The sequence below is a fragment of the Chionomys nivalis genome, chromosome 2, assembly GCF_950005125.1.
Source record: "Chionomys nivalis chromosome 2, mChiNiv1.1, whole genome shotgun sequence".
In the NCBI taxonomy this organism is placed as follows: domain Eukaryota; kingdom Metazoa; phylum Chordata; class Mammalia; order Rodentia; family Cricetidae; genus Chionomys; species Chionomys nivalis.
Genome location: NC_080087.1, coordinates 23,600,545 through 23,619,533, shown reverse-complemented (window position 1 = coordinate 23,619,533; position 18,989 = coordinate 23,600,545).

Below are 18,989 nucleotides of genomic sequence, written 5' to 3'. Positions count from 1 at the left end.
TGTGTATTGCCATGAGGTGGTGGCTTGTTTGATATATTCTGGCAATTTTCTTCAGCGGCTACATGACATTTTTTCAATTCTATCTACTCTCTCCTTCTATCTCTGATTTCCTGCCTGACTTTAGTCTGCTAAGTCTTTGACCAAAAGAGCTTTATTCATCAACCAATAAAAGCAACAGAAGGACTTTCCACATCAGTTTTTTTCTAGTTCCATCCATTTGCATGCAAATTTCAAGATGTCATTGTTTTGTTTTGTTTTTTTATCACTGAGTAGTATTCCATTGTGTAAATGTACCACATGTTTTAAATCCATTCTTTGGTTGAGGGGAATCTAGGCTGTTTCCAGGTTCTATTATGAGTAATGCTGCTATGAACACAGTTGAGCAAGTGTCCTTCTAGTATGATTGAGCATCCTTTGGGTATATGCCCAAGAGTAGTATTGTAGGGTCTTGAGGTAGGTCTTTTCCAATTTTCTGAGAAGCTGTCATACTGATTTCCAAAGTGACTGTGCAAGATTTCACCAGCAATGAAGGAGTATTCCCATTATTCCGCATCCTTTCCAGCATAAGCTATCATTGGTGTTTTTGATTTTAGCCATTCTGACTAGTGTAACATGGTATCTCAGAGTCATTTTGATTTGCATTTGCCTGATAGCTAAGGATATTGAACGTTTCCTTAAGTGTCATTTGGTCATTTGAGATTCTTCTGTTGAGAATTCTCTGTTTAGCTCTGTACCCCATTTTTAAATTGGATTATTTGGTACTGTGATGTTTAGTTTCTTGAATTCTCTATATATTTTTGAGATCAGTCCTCTGATTTCAGTTGGTGAAGATCGTTTCCCATCCAGTAGGCTGCTTTTTCTCTTATTGACTGTTTCCCTTGCTTTACAGAAGCTTCTCAATTCCAGGAGGTCCTGTTTATTTATTGTTGCTTTCAGCATCTGTGCTACTGTTGCTATATTTAGAAAGTGTGCTTCTGTGCCTATGCATTTAAGGCTATTTACCACTTTCTCTTCTATCAGGTTCAGTGTGGCTGGATTTATACCGAGGTCTTTGATCCAATTGGACTTGAGTTTTGAACATGGGAATAGATATGAATCTATTTTCATTCTTCTACATCTGACATCCAGTTATACTGGCACCATTTGTTGAAGATGCTTTCTTTTTTTCATTGTATAGTTTTATCTTCTTTATCAAAAATCAGGTATGTTGGGTCAATATCCAGATCTTCAATCTACCTCTACTTATATTGTCTTCCTTAGTTCTAATGAATGTTTAATTAGTCAGATGCTGTGGACTCTTTATCTTCATTTTTTACTTTGAATCACATAAAAATTGGATTCATTCCTGACAGAAAATGAACTAAAATGAATTTTCAGTGGGCTTGAATGGATATGTTCTGAGTCCTTTTGATTTGGTAAGTTGGGAATATAAAGAACAACCCAATCTCTGTGGAGTGTGGTACACAGAGGAAACAAGATTGCTGGACTTGATACAGCAATCCCAAGAAACTTCCTCCTGAGGCTCTTCATGGTAGCTCCTCAGAGCATTCTGAAGTGAATCATACAGATAATGAAGCTTTGATAACAACATCTTTTCCTAAAGATGGAAAGATAACCTCATTCTTAAAAAGGAAGTATAGTTTATAAATGAGGAATTTATGTGATAGAAGGAAATGAGAGCTGTGTTTGAATCCTGCAACTGAAAGAATGACTTCTGTGGGTCTTCATGCAAATGAATTTGCTTCTGTAAGCCCTTGTTTTTATACCTGGAAAAAAAACAATTATTCCTGACTATCCTATGGAATTCATTGTTGGCATGGTGAGTTCATTAAATGTTTACTAAATAAGACATCAGCATTATACTTCTCAGTATCTCTCTTTTCATTCACATTTCCAATGTTGAAAAGGAGATCCTTGCCATTTCTCTCTCATCTCTTGTTCTCTAGTCCTTTGCTTATGTGAGTCATGTAGTATGCAGTAGCTCTTGTGGTAGGAGTGGGGATCATGGCCTGACCTCCTCCTCAGTGACTTTTTTTCAAATCCCTTATCCACAGCTCTTAGGCTGCCTTTGTGTGGTTTATATTTAGACTGAAGTAGACTAGATGTGTAAATAGTCATGAGGTAGACTTATAATGCTTGATGGCTGAACATGAGTCAGTGAGTCAGCTATGTCAATGATGTTAGGATTCTTCTGGTGGCCCCAATACTTCAATTATTACACTTTTGCTCTTATTATTGAATACAATCATATTTTATATACATTTCTCTATTCTCTTTGCTTCTGTGTTATTATTATCTAGTTAAGTACAGCCTTCAGAAAATGCACTTGTGAAAAAAAATGTACTTGTGCAGAAGAAATGTTCACTGCTTAAGCATGGGAATTTGAGTTTGGATCAGGAGAATTCATGTAGGAAACTAACACATTAGCTCATACCTATATAATCCCAGAGCTACGAGAACAGGGAAGGAAACCGAGACAGGAGTTCCTGGAGAGCTCACTGTCCAGCCAGGCCAGGCAATGTGATGAGCCCCAGGTTCTTCAGAGACCATGTTTCAAAATAGAAGGTAAGTGAAGACAGCTGGTCAAGCTTTGGTCTTCACATGTATAGGCACGTGCATCTGCACAAAGAGGTATACACACACAAATGCACACACACACACACACAAATATCAAAAGAAGACATACTTTAAAACCGGACTGTTTTGGTTTCAATCCTTTTGTTACTTCAATCTCTAAAAGAGAAGCCGTTATACATATAGGGAATCAATGCAATGGTGCCTGTAATATACTTAGAATATTGCCTGACATAATGATTATTGGCTATTGATATGATATAACTACATGCAACAACTTTCTAAGCACAAAATATATAATATAATTGGATTCTTGTTTCATTTTAGTCACCAATCAATTGAATAATCATCCTCTAATGCAGACAAGGAGAAATTTTGCTGCAAAATCATGACAACAGCTCAAAGTCACCCATAGTACTATGAAACATGTACAAATGAAATTATTTCCAGATTTAGAATCCCTATTAATTCTCTGGATCATTATCAATGGATCTTAATGCAATAACAGTACAGAGGATCAAGCCTTTACTAGAGAACATGAGATGATGTTAAAGAAAGCATGATGAAATGCTTGGTCATTAGTGAATCTATGTGCAGAATTGATGAGGTCATTATTAACTGTTACTCTGCTAAATGAACAATAACATTGTCCTAGAGATGACCTGTCATCTAAGGGGACCTCAATTGATTTAGAGATTTCTCTCAGTTAAAGAGACTTCAAAGAGAATAATTATGTAACTGAAATGTAATAAAAAAACTACTAATAATACTGAAGAACTCACTAACATTTTTGCTAATTAGTCAAGTCATATACATCAATCTGTATTAAAGCAAAAAGAATAAAATAATCCAGAGTGTCTATAAATGTAAAATATGCATTTTACCACAATGATCAAGCTAGCTAAGAGTAAAGGAGTTATATATAATAGGAGTCAGGTATAATGCTTGTCATTTGATGGCAGGTAAAGACCACTGGCATTTATTCTAATACCAGCACATCATTTCTTTTTCTGTCATAGCAGTATCTGAAACTATATCATCATTTATATCTTTGGCTAATTTCCCTAAACCTGCTTCTTCTACACTGCAAACTAATTAAAATAAATTCCTATTAAGTATAGAAATATGCCCAAAACATCTTAGTGGAATAAAGTTGAACAAAATGTGAAAGACTGCACCCCTTAATTCAACATATTGGCTCCATCTTTGAATATCTGCACAGAGACAGGTGAAACTGCAAGCTATCATATAATCCTCCTAATTCACAGAAGTCAGAGTGACCGCTGCTATTGATGGCATGTATAATTCACACATGAGCAGTACTTACTGACATTAAGTAAATAAAGTATTTCAAAAGGGTGTGCATAACTTCCAGGAAAAGGAAAAAGGATTCCATTTTAGTGGGACCTGAAAATACTACAGAAGATTATTAACATTCCATGGTCATTACAGTAATAACCTACTTTCCCCATTAAAGTGTGCCAGACAGATCTACAAATATCTCACAACCAGATATTCTCGAAATGATACTTAAGAGAAGGGGTTTTCTATGCCATACTTACTGAATAAACAAATAACCTTGAGATGCATTATTCTATGAATTATAGGATTATGCCCCAAGTCATCTTAATGAGATAAGCTTGAACAATAAAATGTAGAGTACTCCATAAACATAAACTTGCTGTCTCTGGAAGGCAGGAATATTTTCTCCCTTATTTGCTTTTGCTTTTCAATATAACAATTCATCTGCAATTTTATAACACACCATATATTCTACTACAGCTAATAATCAACTTATCTGGAGTAATGTAACCCATGAAGTGACAGCATGGAGCTGTTATCGAGCCTCTGCAATGATTTCTTTCAAGTGTTTGTTAGAAGAAAAAACAGCGAGGATGAAGTGAATCTGATAAGCAGTGAACAGCAGCATTGTTTTTCAGAAGGAAACAGTATGAATAATTTACCAGCTGCGTCAGAGAATGTCTCTAGCTGTGCCCTGTGAAGGGAATTCCTAAGCCTCTGGATCCTCATGTATCACTGGAGTTTACGACCACAAGGGTTTGATCATTTGCCTTTTTAAGAGATATTTTCAAAAAATCTGACAATACTTTTTCTAATACAGTTACCAAATAGTATAGAAAATGTTTTGTTAACTGTAGACACTTTATCCAAAAGAGGAAAATTCTTCCACAAAAAGACAGTCTACAAAGAATGTGTATTGTATTCCTAGACTGTTTCCTCCATGATGGGTTGAGCATTGTTGGAATTACCACTGTGGGTTTTCAGTGCTCTCTTTCAGAAACCTCTTGCTTGTCCTTATAAAAATCTGTTTGTTCAGGAAGTGACAATAATACCAAGAACTTAAAAGTGTACTCAACTGTGTCATTGGGTTCCATTGTGTGCCTTCAAAAGATATGTGGAAGTCCTAATCCCATCTACCTAAGAATGTGATCCTATTTAGGAATTTCTTGGCTGATGTATTTACGCTAAGAACATGATAATAGATTCTGATCCAATCAATATGACCAGCGCCTTTATATGGAGAGAAGAGACACATTCAGCATAGAAAAATAGCCATGTGAGAATGAAGTTGGGTTGAAAAGAAGCTTATAATCCAAGGAATACCAATTATTGCTAGAAGTGCAGAGGCTAAGAGAAATGCATGGATCATTCTTCCCTCTACCCTTCTATTACCTTTTGAACTTATAGCTCCAGCCTCCAGAACTATTAAAGCATGGCAATTTATGACTTAAAGCTATCTGATTTGTATTATTTTTTATAGTAGCGTGGAACACTAGTTTTCTGTTTAAATCAAACTTTCCTGAGTGGAGGTGCAATGAGACAGTGAACATACCGAGACAAGCTCTTAATGAGTGATACTGATTATTTCAATCAAACTGTATATGTTTCTACAATCGTATTAGTTGGAGGATGTATTGTAGTGATTTCTATATATGTAGAGGTACAGGTTGACTAGATTTGTCCAATTCATGATGAAGGACTGGTACTCACAGATTTTTGAAGGAATAAAAACTAAGAAGCCTTTTTTGCTTTGACTTTTTGATTCTACTTTTATGTCTGTTGCAAATTATTTCAAAAGCAATTTAGTGAAGAAATTTATGTTTACTTGGATTATAATTCCAGATTAGAGTCCATAATAAAAGGGATATTACAGTAGTAGGAGCTTTAAGCACACAACCACATCCACAGACAAGAGCAAAAAGAATAACCACATGGATTCTTGTTTGGTTGCTTTTGTCTAAAAATTTTCTTTATTATATAGTTCAGAATTTCCTGCTTAGGGAATGGTGCCACTCACAATAGGCTGGATCTTCCTGCATCAGTTAATAAGACAATCCTTCACAGGCATGCCCAAAGACCAACCTGATTTGCATAATTGCTCAATTAAAATTCCTTTAAAGTGATTTTACATTGTATTATATTGACATTAAAACTGTCCTCTGCAAGCCAGGCAGTGGTGGTGCATGCTTTTAATCCCAGCACTCAAAAGAAAGAGGCAGGCAAATCTCTGGGAGTTTGAGGTCAGCCTGGTCTACAAGATTTAATTCCAGGACAGCTAGGATTGATACACAGAGAAACTCTGTCTCCAAAATATAAAAATCAACCAAACAAAAAAAACCTATCCTCTGAAATATCCAAATTTTGTTGACATAAGAATCATTTTATTGTATGTTCTGTAAGAATATAGGGAAATGAGTAATTTTCAATCTGGTGCTTAGAATTTAGAAATAAAAATTCCCTAGCATCACATTCAATATCACTCCAAAACTTCACTGAGCTAGAATTTTGAGATTGCAGTGGCTTGATTCTCCTTGGGCTCAGTTAACTTTAGTACCACATACGTCTGTACTTTTTTGGATGGTATACTCAGGAAATGTAATTGAAATAAATACAACTATTACTCCATTAAGCTGTGTTAAAAAGGTGGAGGAAATACCACAGTTAGAAGAAAGAGAACTGAGCTCAATAGAAAAAGAGCACTCAGACACAGTTCTTCACTACAGAAAGGTGATTGAGATTGTCAATATGGAGTCCGGGGAGAGAGAGAGAGAGAGAGAGAGAGAGAGAGAGAGAGAGAGAGAGAGAGAGAGAGAGAGAGAGAGAGAGAGAAGAGAGAGGAGCCAAAGTTGTGGCCATATTCCTTCCCATGTCAATACTCTCTAAATCTTAAGTTGAGATTTATCTGCCGTCAGTCCCCTCTTCTGCACCCCACTCCTTGAAAAATGAAAGATAATAATTGGTCTTATTTTCTCCGTGTATATTAACTAAAGAATGCTTCTGAAATGCCTAATGAAGCTTAGAAACATCCTCCAGGCCTATTCCTCTCTGGTGAACATATTCAGAAGTTTACCAGTTAGTCAAGATTAGTTCCCAGTTTCTGTCAGATGCATCCTTGTTCTATTGCCATACCATCTTCCAACTGACCTGAAGGTATGGCACTGTGAACAGCAGCTTTTCCCAGTGTCTACAGATATTTTCTCAGTCTTCCTCTGCTTCATCAGTATACCATGCTGAACTGGAAACAAGGTGAAGTTGCCAGTATTCTGGCAATGGTTTGTACTTCAAACACTTGTCTGATTTCTGAAGACAAACTTCTGTTTTTATAAGGTTATGACTGTCCATCTAATGGCTTTATACTGTTGCGAACTCCTCGTCCAGCAAGGAAGATGCAACACCGGAGCTCTTCCTGCTGCAATTTATTCAGGACCTTTTGACAATGTATTCTCCCTCTCTCCCCTATCTCTCTCTCCCTTCTTCCTCTCTCTCTCTCTCTCTCTCTCTCTCTCTCTCTCTCTCTCTCTCTCTCTCTCTCTTTCTCCCTCTCTCTGGGCAAACCTCTCCCAGCCCTTAAAAAGGCACAGGCCACCAACCTGGGATTGCCAGGTGGGCACTGCCCATAGGTCCACGCATACGCAAGCAGCTGACAATCATTGCGTGATAATAGCATAAGTCAGGCCTTAGCCTTAAGGAGTTGATTATTACAGAGAGCACTCGCTTTCGGGATCACGGAGGGTGGAATCCAGCACCATTATGTGCGGCTCCACAAAGCTCTCTACACATTGCCATCGGGTGCAGCTTCACGCAGCTCTCTACATTATACAATGGCAAGGTTATTGTCAACTAGAAGATTGGAAGTTGACAGTATTAGGGAGATGTAGCATGTCCCAGGGTATTCATAGGCAAGTTGGTCTACTGTAACTACCGACACTGGTCCTCTACATCCTTATCCCTTTTTGTTTCTATGCCATCCCATGAACGGCAATACTATTGCAATGCCATAATAGTTTTATGTTAATAAAGTGATTCTTCCCACTAAATAGTTATTTCCTGATGTTCAAGACTGTACTTGTCCATATTATATTAAGTACTTTCCCAAGTATTGAACAATATGTGACACTAAATTCACTTTTTGTTGAATAAAAAAGTAATCTTCTTTTCTTTTTCTCTATGTGGTGCATTCACACGAGTGTGTAGTTGTGTTCAGTCATCAGTGTGTATTTAGAAGTTAGAGCAAGATGTTGGCATTGTCTCCATTCTTCTTAGTCAAATTTCTCTGAGGCAGGGTGTAAACAGAGCTTGCCCGATCATTTCCCAGCTGCCCAAACCCAAATAATCACACAGAAATTATATTACTTCCAACACTTCTTGGCTAATAGCTTAGGTGTATTCCTACCTAGCTCTTATATCTTAAATTAACCTATTTCTATTAATCTCTATATCACCACGAGGCTGTGGTCTACTGGTAAAGTTCTGGCATTCCCAGAGTCTTTCTCCTTCAACAGTTACATGGAATCTTTCTGACTCTGCCTACTCTCTAGATATCCTTTTCAGATTTCCAGCCTTGTTTTGCTCTGCTAAGCCATTGGCCAAAACAGCTTTATTCATCAACCAATAAAAACATATACAGAAGAGCATCCCACATCATCATGGTTTCTCAATTAAGTGCAAATTCACTCACCTTTTTAATTAGACTAGCTCCTCACTGTGCTCTTGGGTTCCCACAAAACTCTCTCTCAGTGTTGGGGTTATAAGCAACACAGTCATCCCCAAATTTTCATGTGGATCTTTAGTCAGAGGCTGTTTTTCATTCCTGACTGCCCAGACCCAAAATAATCACACAAACTATATTATTTGCAATATTTTTGTCCAATAGTTTAAGCATATTTCTAGCTAGCTCTTACATCTTAAATTAACCTATTTCCATTATTCTGTGTATTGCCACATGATCGTGGCTCACTGGTAAGGTTCTGTCCAGCATCTGGCATCTGTTTCCTGCAGCAGCTACAAGGTTTCTCTCTGACTTTGTCCTCTTCCCCCTCTATCTGCTTGGAATTCCAACCTTGCTCTATTCTGCTAAGCCAGCAGCTGAAACATCTTTATTCATTAACCAATAAAAGCAACACATATACAGAAGGACCTCCCACACCAAGGATGCAGAAATGTATTCACAGATAAGTATGAGTTTGTGTGTATAACTCTGAGAATGAGTGATAGTGTGTGAATATACAAGGGTGCATGTTAGTGTGTGTTTTTTAATAGTGTGAATTTGCATACCTGAGTTAGTATAAGACCTCTAAGTGTATGTGAATCTCTGGTTACTGTGTGTAGGTGTTTTATAGTATGTGTGAAAATATGAATGTGTGATTTTTGAGTATGTCTGTATGTAAATATATTCATACAAGAGTGAGTGAATATGTGGGTGTTAGAGTGTGTTTGAATGTGTAAGCATTGGATTATAAGGATATTAGCATGTAAATTCACAAGAGTATGAAAATGTGTGTATGTTAATGAGAAATGACATTGTATGAATGTGTGATTATGAAAGTGTAGTTGTGTATGTGTATAAGGGTATATTTTTCTTCCTGTTTGAGGATATGGTTGTGAAAATTCATGAATGTGTGAGAGTGTGTTTGTATGTGCCTGTGTCAGTGTGTGGGCATGTCAATGAATGGACGTGTAGCAGTGGGTGAGAATGTCACTGCGTGTGAATGGTTTGCTGTGTAAATGTGTGACTGTGTGATGGTGTATGAGAATATTACCAGTGTGTGTGAATGTGTGAATGTGTAAAGGTGACCTGTGGCAATGTGTGAGAGTGTTGTCAGTGGGTGTGAGTGGGATGTGTATGTGTGTGTACTTCCTATTTATGGACATAGACTGAGGAGACCTGGCCATCATCGAGAAGAACCTTATGAGGCCTTTCTGAGCAAGAACATTTCAGCCAGCAGACAGATAATAGCTAAGAATATGCCCACCTACTTCCTTACCTCTTCATGGTAGAGCTAACAAACACTTTTGTCTACTAATCCACTTGTGAGAACTAGATCCTCTACATTCCTTAGAAGACTATGGTGGTGTTAGAAAATGGGATCGTGGAACTCTTTTTTCTAAGTACAGCTGCATTGGGGAAAGAGGAGCTTAAATGTTTAGAAGAACCACTAGCCACCACTTCCCCATGAAATTCTATTTTTAAAGACATTAACTCAGAAGCAGCTTTGATTTTGTTGTTGAATTTCCCCATGGTACCATCTTGTTTGGGCATTGGCCTGGACTGGTGATGATGGTTCTGAGTTATACCCAAGAAATTGAAAGCAACAGAGCCTACAGTCACCTGAAACAATCTGGCCCATGGAGATCAAACTGAAATTGAAATAAGCACTCGAAAGTTGAATACTGTGAACACCTCTAACATCTGAGTTCCATTTGATTAGATCTTGACCCCTGCTTCTGAATGCAACAGCCTCACTCAACATCCGTGTCTAAAGCGACAGTAGATATCATCAGTCTGTAATGGTCAGTTTAGTTCCTGGAAATTACAGTTTCAGGTTTAGGTATGTATCTTGATATAAATTGGTTGGTTGAGTTTATGGGCCTCTGCCTATCCCTGTAGATTTGGCAGAGTCTGTGTGGAAGGTGAAGGCAACTTCAAAATCTTATTCTATATTCATTAAAAATGACTGATATTAAATATTTCAAATTCCTTGGGAAAAGTAATCATAGATTGCAATATGGAAAGAAAACATCTAATTAGAACTCACATATGTTTATTTTTTTCTCCACTTACTCATTTGTGTATAAAACTGTTTTTCATTTTATTTCCCCCTATTTTAATTTTCAATTTTGGCATTTTCTCCTTATGTTTATTTCATTAGCCAAAAGTTTGTAATCTACTATAACTCAAAAAACTACCAAAAGGGATTGATTAACTGAATTCAATGAGCTACACATTTGCTAAAGATCTCTTCTCAGGAAAGACTGATTTAAATTAAGAGCAAGGTATGAATTTAATGTAAAATTCTGCACTTAACTTGAAACTACTATACTATAAAAGCACTATTATCAGCTCTTTATAAGGAAACTATCTTAGTGTTCTGTCTACAAATTCAATACAAGAAGAATGTTTTCACGATAATTAATATAAATTTAGATTTTACTAGTTAAAGGATAGATTTCTGATCACTGAAAATGAGTTCATATTGTAATTTGAACTGGCAAGACCTTAAGCCTCAGATTATAGGTTAAACATTGAGTTGTCCATATTAGGTCATGGAGCTTGTTACAGATTAATCCTTTCAGAAATACCCACTAAGGAAGGAACAAGTAATGAAACCAGCAAACCAGATACACCTGTTTGAACACACCAGAGTATGCTTTAGGTGCCCAGGACTTCATATACCAAGACACTAGAGACAAAAATAATGACCTGAAATAAGCTTGAAGTTTTATGAAATTCTCTTGGAGCCACTGTAATGAATTTCTAAGATGCTGGGAATCCATGGAAGAGTGGGTACCTTGAGATAAACTTACCAGCCTCACCCACTCATGTTGTGATTTAACGTAAAGTGGTGCAGAGTAGTCAGTAGAGAAAAAGTCTCAAGATGCCTTGGGCTGTTCATAGAGTAACCCGAGTTTTACCTCACAAGAGATCAAGACATTTAGGAAATTGGGGGTTGAATCTGAGAACAGGTCCCACAGTTCCAGAAGCTGAATGAAAGTATTCTGTCAGCAGCTTGAAGAGGAAGAGGAAAACCTGAATTTCTCAGAGCCGGTGAACCACCAGCGGTCTGACTCTTGCTTCAAGGTGAGGAAGCATCAGCTGCATTGTGCAAGTTTGCAAACCTGAGACTCGGAGGCCTGTTATTCAAGCACGGGGTCTGCCCATACTTCACTGCATTGCTCCATTTGTTCCACCCGTGTGTATGAGTCAGGTTCTCCATAGGAATAAAACTGACAGAAATTTAAATTCAAAATAATAAGTTTGAGCCGGGCGGTGGTGGCCCACGCCTTTAATCCCAGCACTTGGGAGGCAGAGGTAGGCGGATCTCTGTGAGTTCGAGACCAGCCTGGTCTACAAGAGCTAGTTCCAGGACAGGCTCCAAATCCACAGAGAAACCCTGTCTCGAAAAACAAACAAACAAAAAAAAAATAAGTTTGAAATGTATGCAATAGAGAAAAATCAATAAAACCAACGATCACTTCTTTGAAAAGTTTAATAAAAAGTCAAAAAAGAACCAGAAATTGATCAAGGAAAGAAAGAAATGAAAATTTACAAACATAATGATTAAAACAGAAGCATAGACTACTTAAATACTAAAATAATAAAATATATTATAACCAATGTTATAGTGACAAATTTGAAATTTTAAGTAAAGTAAAAAATTCCTTAAACACAGCATATCATAAAATTTAACAGATATATGTTTAAAAATAAAATGTGATTAAGACCAATACAACAGAATTCTCAGATGACTTTTGTCATGGATTCCTCAGATATACTTCAGTAAGAAATAACACCCTGTACATATAAACTCCTCCAGAGAATAAAAAAAATGAAGAAATATTTCTCAAGTCTATTTTAGCACAACATAATGTATACCAAGACTTAGAACCATTACAAGGAAGAAAAGCCGCAAATGCAAAAGTCCTAAACAAAATATTAGCAAATCAAATTAAGAAATATGCAAAAATGAATAATTTGCGGTAAAAACCAGGTTCATTCCCAGAACTTGAGTTTGACTTCACATTAAAAATCAGTTTACATAATTTAGCACAATTCTGAAACAAAGGAAAGAACCATGTGATTAGCTTCATTTGAAAATGTAACTGATCAAATTCCAACTTTTTCCTTTGCACTGATGGATAACAATGTGATTTCCATTTGGAGGAAATGATGTCAGGAGACATGATAGGGTAGAGTGTATTAGCAGGAAGTGCTGTCTGAAGAGGTTATCCATTCTACACCCCTTTGGTGACACCCATCTCATGTTGCAGGAATATAAGGATGGTGAAATGATATAAATCTAATCTGGTCTCCCCATCAGGCAAAGTCCGATGTTTGCCCATTGGTCATCCTCTTTACGTGAAGATGTTTGTCCCAGACTGCTACAAGACTTCTGAAATTGTGTCTCTTGAGATAGGAACAAAAAAAGAAGTTAACTGTTGAGTGCATGCCAGTTGATGTAACTGAGTGGGTTGACTCTTTAGAAACTGAGATGCTGGAGAGCTATGAAAACATTGTCAAATAAATGTGCCCTTCTAAAATGCATGTGTAGGGATATCACCTGATAACAATGAAGTCCAGCATTTCCCTGTGAGAGGAGTCAGAGAGCAATGGAGAAGCAACTAAAAATATTCTAAAAACAAACAGAATTTAAAAAACAGACTCTTCACTTAGAAAAGATATCAAAGAATACCTAGAGTGAGTTGGGAGCAATGCCATTGGGGCTGAAACAGAGTTATGGTCACAGCTGCAGATTGAGAAGAAGATGATGTACTTGCTTTGAGAGTACCATCCCACATTAGGACAGCAATTGTACACCTTTTTGCATCTGTGTTTTCACACTGTTTAACAGCTGTCTATGTAACCTATAGAGGCATATGTTGTAGTGATGAGGTGAGCAGGCCTGCTTTTCATCCTGCCTTGCTCCCGCATGGCTAGCTTTACCCAAAATAATTACACGGAAACTGTATTCATTTAAACACTGCCTGGCCCATTAGTTTCAGCCTCTTATTGGCTAATTCTCACATCTTGCTTTAGCCCATATTTAATAATCTGTGTAGCACTGGCTTACCAGGAAAGATCCTAACCTGCGTCCATCTTGGACTGGAGAATCATGGCTTCTGACTCACTTCCCTTCTTCCCAGCATTCTGTTCTGTCTACTCCACCCACCTATGTTCTGACCTATCAGGCCAAGCAGTTTCTTTATTAATTAACCAATGAGAGAAACACATAGAAAGAAGACCCACCTACATCAATATGAGAATATAATGTATACTTTAATAAATGAAATAAAGCAATTGAGAGCAAATTAAAATATTTGTGGAGTACTTTTATTAAGGAATGCGAAAAACAAAGCAACTGATTGACTGTGGGGTACAGAGGAAACTGACACGTGAAGTTACAACTTCACAGTTCTTACCTGACAAATAGTGGCATCTAATCACTCGTTTTTCCTGCTGTTGCAAATAACAAACAGTAGGAATGTGTTATTGGCCGTGTTCTGATGTGGGGCAGAAGTTTGTTTATTCTAAATGCTTTTGAACACAAACAGTAGACATCAATCAAGTGAGTGTCTGCCCTACATTAACAATGAGACAGAATGAGGAGGTAGTGAAAAGCTAAAGCTTTTCTCTGACTTTAAAGAAATCTATGAGCTTCCCAGACCTGTAAAACATACCCATTTGGAACAACTAACTGGCAGTTAATTCACGGTTTCATGGGAGCTCATGTGTCACAGTCTCCACTGCCTGTGTTGACTGTCACGAATACTGACATGTTAGGACTGCTAGTCTGAGTACATGTATTATGAATATCAGAGTGCAGAACAGTCTGATCTGCTTTCCAGTTACAAGCTCAGTCATAAGATCGGAAGATAGCTTTAAAGTTAAGGATCAAGAACAAGGACAGATAGTGGGCTAGAGATTGTGTCTACCAGGTATGGGTAATACAATGGTATCACCAGCCATTTAAAGGGCTCATTCAGGTGTATATCCCCGAAGTAATCCAAAGCAAAGAATGTTTAAGAAGAGAAATATGAATCAGATTTAAGATGGTAGAAGGAAAAGGTTGCCACTTTCTCAGAACTGGAGATTAGAAGGGATGAATTCATCAGAGGTTATTGTGGATTGTGACTAATCAGCCACATGAGCTGCAAAGAACGTGCTGTTCAAAGAATTTTTTGTAGAAGGAAGAAGAAGAAAATAGCTGAAGTTGGGAAGATTTCCCTAGAAATCTCGAGGACATAATAAAAATCATATGAAATATGATCATTGGTAGAATATTAGACAGAACTAGAGAAAAATGGAAGCACTGAGTTCAAAGACCAACACCAAGTCTTAATGCTGTTTTTTTTTTTTTAATTTTTTTGAGACAGGGTTTCTCTGTAGCTTTGGAGCCTGTCCTGGAACTAGCTCTTGTAGACCAGGCTGGCTTTGAACTCACAGAGATCTGCCTGTCTCTGCCTCCCGAGTACTGGGATTAAAGGCACGTGCCACCACTGCCTGGCAATGCTGTGTTTTAATTGTTATCAAAGAGGCTAGTAATGTATGAATGGCATGTCTACATGTAGAAAGAGAAAGCTAACACCTATCAAATAAAAAGATGAGTAATGAGTTCTACTGTTCTGCAGAGCAAAAGAATGACTATAATTTACAATCATACTTATGAAATAAAGAGGTACATCATATAAATTCAAAGGTTTCCAACAAAGTAAGAGTTAACAGTTTAAGAAGATGAAAATTTAAATTTTTATGTTATGATTACATGTTGTATACATATTTGAAATTACGACATTGTTCTACACATGCTGGTTAGCTGTAACTACCATCTTCATGCAACCTAGAGTCACCAGGGAAGAGGACCTCTGTTGGGAAATTATCTAGACCAGTTTGGTCTCCAAGAATGTCTTTGAGGGATAGTCTTAATGTTGATTGAAGTTGGAAGACCTACTCTGAATGTGGATAGGACCATGTAATGGGCTGGGTCCTAAACAGTCTGAGAATAGAAGTGTAGTCTAACCTAACAAGCAACCTGAGTGCCTGTATTTCTCCCTGCTTTTGACTGTAGATGTGGTGTGTCTAACTGCTTGAGTTCCTGCCTTGATTTCCCTGAATTGATGGACTTTAATCTAGTATTATAACTAAAATAAATCCTTTCTTCCCCTACATTGAATTTGGTTAGTGTTTTATCAAAGCAATAGAAGTGAAATTAGACAATCATATAAATCCATCCAGTCTTTAAAGTGTGAATTAAAAGAACACTTTCAACGTAAAATCAAATACATTTAAAATCTCCTTTAATAACTTAGGTAAATAATGAAAGAGACAATTCACTGCTAGAAGATTTAAACTCCAAGAATAATAAAGGAAATTTTTTTTTCAGGTTGAAAGAAAGGGGATCTCTGATGGATGCACAAAACTACAGAAGAACAAAAAAGCAGAATGGGTGGAAATGTGGGTGGTTCTAAATGCTTTGAACAATAGCAACCCTACCAATTGAATAGGAAAATCTATGACAGCAATAGCACAAATCTGGGAGGAAAATGGGATTAATGGAGTTAAAGTTGTACAGATTGTAGATTGTCAACATACTTTGAGGGGGTAGTAAAATATTAATAGGAGACCCCCCATCAAGAGATACATTATCTCTAATGAAACCACTGGCAGATAATTTTGAGAATGTGTACCAAAAAGATAAAAAATGAATATAAAGCAGATGATTGAAACAACACCCTCAAAGAAGAAAGGCTAGCAGGTATCAAAGGAACATAAGACAGGACACATGAGCAGAAGCAAATGACAGCAGAGTTGGTGGAAGTATATATATGTATGCAACTGAAATACAGGGACTTGGATTAACATCATAAGCCCAGGACTGTTTAAGTAGCTGTTTGTAACCAGATAAGGATGCTGTAATCAAGTCGTACCAGTTTATACCAGTTGAATAATCCCTCCCTGGGTGCACCATGGAGAGTAAGTGGCAACCTTTCCCACTACCTTCCCATTCCCTATCAAACTCCCCTCATTCCTCCCCTTAACTGGTACTGATGTGGAATTCCCCTCTGTATTCTGTGAATACCATTGGTTAATAAAGAAGCTGCTTTGGGCCTACTGCAGTGCAGAATAGGGCAAGGCGGGAATTCCAAGCAGATAGACGAGGAGAGAGTAGGCAGAGTCAAGAAGAAGCCATGTAGCTGCCACAGGAGACTGATGCTGGACACCAGACTGAAACCTGCTGGTAGGCCACAACCATGTGGCAATACACAGGTTAATAGAAATGGATTAATTTAAGATGTAAGAGCTAGCTAGAAATATGCTTAAGCTATTGGCCAAACACTATTGTAAATGATATAGTTTCTATGTAATTATTCCAGGTCTGGGCAGCCAGGAAATGACCAAGTAGCCTTCAACTACATGGTACTACTATGCTGAATTAGACTTTCTGTAATTTCCTTGCTTTTCTTCATAGGCTCACAGATTAAACTGTGTATTCCTAAATAAATACAATATTTGTTGTTGAAGTTTTAAAACATTATATAAATGGAAACATGCTGTATGCTCATCTTCAATTTTTCTTTTCTGCCCAATATTATGTTACTGATATTTATCTATATTTCTGTTAGTACTTGAAATGCTGTACTCCCTTGGTTTGCAGTAATCTATCATGCTGTTTCTTGTTCTTTGTCGTTCTATGGTAGATGGATGTTGGTAGAAGTTCAAATGTGTCTCTAGGGAGTGCATCAAGGGTGGAGTGACTGAGTTGCTCTCACAGCCCAAGATCAGCTTTCCCAGGAATGTTGTGTTGTCTTCTGAGGATTATGTGCTAACAGTCATACACAGGTACACTAACTGCTCCTTATGCTCAACAACACCTATGCTTTGCAAATCTGTTATGGAAAATGGATCGTGGTTCATTTCTATGCATTTTGATAATGAGACTGAGCATGCTTTACTATGGTCTGTTCTATGGTGCAGAGGCTTCTTCTGGGAAATAACTGTGTCCTTGAGGCTCCTGTTAATATTTTAGTGCCATTTTTTTCTTTTATTGATTTGTAGGAGTCATTTTCAACAACAAATTTGCAAAGAAACTTCATTTTTTAACAAAACTGACATTGAAACCCCACTTTTTAAAATTTAATTTGTAGTTTTCAGCTTGACATATGTATTGGTGGTGGGCCTCTAAGAGAGATGAGGCCTCTGATTTTGCTGGAGCTTCACGCGTAGAAGAAGAAAAAAATTCTTGGGGAATTCAAGGATGACCCATGTCGCTGTCTCTCTGTCTGTGTGTGTCTGTGTATTTTAACCTCCAGCCCCCTTGCCCGAAGCTTGCAAACTGGGTGCCAGCGCACAGAATGCAGACACGGGGGCGCAGTGCGTGGCAGAAGTGAGAGGTTGATGTGTGTCTCCCTTATAACTGGCTCCCTTACATGCTCAACCAGAGTCTCTAACTTGAACCCGTGGTAATTGACTAAATGAGTCTAGGCAGACAAATTCCTCTGTCTCATGCTGGAATTACAGATGGGTCACTATGCCCAGGAAGCATATACACAGCACTGGAAGTCTAAACTCACATCCTCATTCTTGCACAGCAAGCATGCTGCTCACTGAGCTATCTCCTCAGCCCTGTGCAGATTGTTAAGTTGATGACCTGATCTTGGTGCGGGTGCACTCCAGTTTAATGGTAGAAAATTACCATAAGACAGGTGGCATAGAAACAACAGTGATTTATTTCTTACAGTTCTGGAAGCTGCAAAGTACAAGCCCAATGTACCAAGGACTTACTTTTTATTTCAAAATGTTGCCTCCTTACTTTATCTTAACATGCAGAAAGGAAAGAGGGATTGATTGCTCCAGTTTGAGTGTTTCTGCCAAAGCTTATGATGAATTTTGATTCCCTTTTAACATTAACTGAAACCTTTAGGTGAATATGCTATTAGCATCTGACCCTTATTAATGGTCTTAATAGTTTACTAAAGGGATTTTGTGGGTAGATTTCCCTCCACCCTCTCTCTTCTTATCACATATCCCTTTTTCTCTTTTCTCCCATCTTTTGTTTTTCCTTCTCCTGTTGAGATGAAATGATGTGGGCAGAAGGTCTTTGGTAGGTGTCCAGCTCTTGATAAATTGTTATTCCAAGCTTTCTGAACTATATGCCAATAAATTTTTATTAAACCACAAAAACTGGAGGAAGACCTCAAATTTATTCTAAGAAATATAGTTAATTCAATAACATTTGCAAATGAAAATGTGGAAGGCAGTCTAACTGAGCTATGAGTAGATGCTAAAAACATTTGGAAGGACTAGAAAAGAACCTGGGTGGCCATAGTTAGAGCACCAATGAAGGTTCTGGTGAAGCTCAAAAGGAATCATGCAAAGCCACAATCTGAATGCTTAGAGA